The sequence below is a fragment of the Rousettus aegyptiacus genome, unplaced genomic scaffold, assembly GCF_014176215.1.
Source record: "Rousettus aegyptiacus isolate mRouAeg1 unplaced genomic scaffold, mRouAeg1.p scaffold_m13_p_4, whole genome shotgun sequence".
Taxonomy (NCBI): domain Eukaryota; kingdom Metazoa; phylum Chordata; class Mammalia; order Chiroptera; family Pteropodidae; genus Rousettus; species Rousettus aegyptiacus.
Genome location: NW_023416307.1, coordinates 137,463,287 through 137,466,707, shown reverse-complemented (window position 1 = coordinate 137,466,707; position 3,421 = coordinate 137,463,287). Strand labels below are relative to the sequence as shown.

At 40.0% G+C, this 3,421-nt stretch overlaps 1 pseudogene; it reads left to right on the top strand.

Annotated features, from left to right (window-relative positions):
* The first annotated feature begins 2,848 nt into the window (after positions 1-2,848).
* LOC118602509 lies at positions 2,849-2,967 on the top strand (annotated as a pseudogene).
* Positions 2,968-3,421: the final 454 nt, after the last annotated feature.

Here is a 3,421-nt window from a genome sequence, read left to right as displayed (position 1 = left end):
TAAAGAAACTGGAAAAGAAAAGAACCCATTAAAATAAGCTCTTTCTTTTTCTTTATTTGTTAGGTGTTAATGAGGTCTGATTCTGAAAATGTTTCCGACTGACCTACATCAGAAATGAGAGAAGTATAAAGAAAAATAGGGAGATTCATATTATATGATATTAAAACCTCCCATGTTTATAATGATTTATCTAGGGCACTGAAAAAAAAAAACAAAACACCCAACTTTCTAAGAAGAAAGAGGCAATGACTGAACAAGTGAGGGAGAAGCTGGTGGTGGATAATGTTTATACTTCAAGTCACGCTTTGCCAAGAAGTACTGTGATATTTTTTAAAGTAAAATTTGCATGGGACAGGCTAGATTAGGTTACGCTGTAGAAATCATCTCTTCCTACTCCCTCTCTATTCCCCAAAAGGGCCTTAGACAACACACAATGTTCAAAGAGTATCTGAGTACCTCTCCAGGGAAATTCTAATGGAGGCTTGATATTTCAAGCTGTTTTGCTCATATGGCTCCTGCAAACTATACGCATGTACAGGTTGATGAGGACAGAGAGCACATGGAGAACCTCTCACCAGCTCTGAGTGTTTTCAGCTGGAAGTTAAAAATCCTTTCTAACTGCACTTCTCAGTGGAAGCAAATCATATGGCACATCTACCTTCAAAGGGCAGTGAAGCACAGCCACCTTGTGTGCCAGGAAGTAATAAATATCTGCTCCAAAGTTCTCTGTTTACATGTATCTCCTGATTTATTCTTTTTTTTCCTTCCATATGTCACTTTACTGGTTAGGCCTTTTTTAAACTTTCACCTAGAACATTGTTTTAGCCTCATCCATAGACATTTTCTTCTTTGCTACCTCCTAATCCTTGTCTATCTTGCACATAGTCACAAAATAGCCTCCCTAAACCAAAGGGGTTCCTATTTAACCACTACCCCAAATCACCCATTATCTCTCTTCTGGCCCATCTTCTAATGTGTCATGACACTGACAGGTTATATGTGATTCAGACCACATAGAAATGCCACATAGTTGGGATCACCAATAGAGAAGCAGACATCCTAAACCAACCTTATCCACTTTAACTGAGAAAGCACTGGGGAGAAAGGTGCAGGAACAAGCTTATCCTACGCATGATCTGAGAGAGTGTAATGATAAAGCAGAATGTGTCATTCATCTGGACAAGCAGTTGGCATTGCCAAGATCCACCCAAGAGAGACATGGACCTCATTTCACTTAGACCATTGGCATAAGAATTTAGGAACATTGACTATGCATAGATTCATGCAAGCAGATATCAGCAAGCAGAGTCTCAAATATAAAACTGGGATCTAGGAGTAAGCTCCAGTCACTGAGCAATGCTAAGGGTTAGGAGCATGGAGGTATGACACCTTATCAAGGTAGGAACTCATGTTAGAAAAGACAGCTGGGACTTAAAGGCACACAGTCATCTATAAGGCACTAGCTTTTAAACCTTGCTGTTCCAAATGAAACATTCAGAACCTAGTAAGTTAGATGTCAACAGCTATTCTGGTTGAAATCGAGATCTCTACCTCTTCTCCCTGTAGAGTAGCAACCCCAAAAGTAATTTTTAAATATCTCTGGGGTTCCACTGAGCAAGTATAGATAGTCTTAGTTTAAAGGAATATGGCAGATATACAGGTGCAAAAGCTGGGATGGGGGAAGAGAGTAAGATGCAGGAGGTCAATGAGTGCTAGCAGCAAGAATGACTGACCAGTGTTGCACTGAGACCCCACCCCTATATGATGAACCAGATCAAGCTTTTAAATCCCATCTGACTGTTACGTGTTGGACCTTGATTTAGGAGCAGAAGGAGCCTATAGAGAGGTGCCAAGGAACGAAGACTGTCTTCCTGTTTCCATGGAAGACGTGTCCCTGTTACAATAATCAAAGGCATTTGTTCCTTGGATCCCAGACCCTCAGACATTTTGAAGAACTTTGCTCCTAAAGTTATTTCTCTCTTGCATCACCAATGTCTTTCACTACACAGGACCATTTCCTGCAGTCCAAACACATATTCTAGAGCAGAGTTTCTTAAAATGTGGCCCCTAGATCAACAGTATCAGTATTACCTGGGTACCTGTTTGAAATATGAATTCTCACATTCCACCCCAGGCCTACTGAATCAGAAACTTTGGGGCCCAGCAATTGGTTTCGTAAAAAGCCCACCAGATAATTCTGATGAAAAGTAAAGTCCGAGAAACACTGATCTAGCATAAGCCACTTATAAAAACAAACAAAGCAGAAAACCAAAAACTTGATCTTCACTGTTATTCTCCTATACTACTGTCTATTTTCCCATTCTCATATGATAAGCTCCTCAAACATGTTGTCTACATTTGTCTTGACCTCCCACATAGTTTTTAATCTTACTTCAGTCTCTTTCACTGCACAGAAACTGTTTGTTTTGAGGTAACCCCAAAATCTCAATGCCAAAATCAGTGGGCACTTCTTTTTCCAATCTAACTCAGTCGCTAATCAGCACCTTTCAGTCAATCTCACACTTTCTAGAGAAATTTTACCTTCTTGACTTCTGGGATACCACAGTATCCTTGTATCTTCCCTAACTCTTCTTGTGGCCTTCCCTTTCTCTACCTAATCTCTGAGTTTTGGTGTTCTACAGGCTTTGAAACTTTGTCTCTTCCTTTCCATCTGTCAACTTTCACCCCAGGTGATGTCATCCAGTTCTAAGGTTTGAATGGATCTCCATCTGATAACCCTAAAATTAAGATCTCTAGTCTGGATTTCTCTGAGCTACAGATTTGCAAATTCAATACTTCCTCCTCTGCATCTTAACTATAATATATCTAAAACAGAAATACCAAATTCGTCTATGGCCATGCCACCCTGAACAAGCCCGATCCCATCTGATCTCAGAAGCTAAGCAGGGTTGGCCCTGATTAGTATTTGAATGGGAGACCATGTAGGAAGACCAGGTGCTGTAGGAGTAAAAAATAAAAAATAAGGGATTATAAGCTGACAACATCCTTGTAATCTGTTGCCTCACCTAAAAAAAATAAAAAGAATTATCAAATCCATACTCCCTCCCCCGCACATACACATGCAGCTCTATACCTCCATGTCAGCTTTTTTTATTATTTAGAAATACCAACAGCCTCTATGTTCAAGCAAAAAAAAAAATCTAAACATTATCTTATAAATTCTTCTTTCTCTTTCCCCCTTACACCCACCTGATTCACTATTACTGATTCTGTTACTAAAATATATATACATGTGTCTATTTCTCCCTATGTCCAAGACCATCAACTTGGTCAGGACCTTGATGATGTCTCTTCAGCACAAAAGTCTCCTACCTGGCTTCCCACCTCCAGGCCTTAGCAACTGCTTTTCTCTGGCCTGGATTGACTCCACTCTGACTCTCCCATGTCTGACTTCTCATGT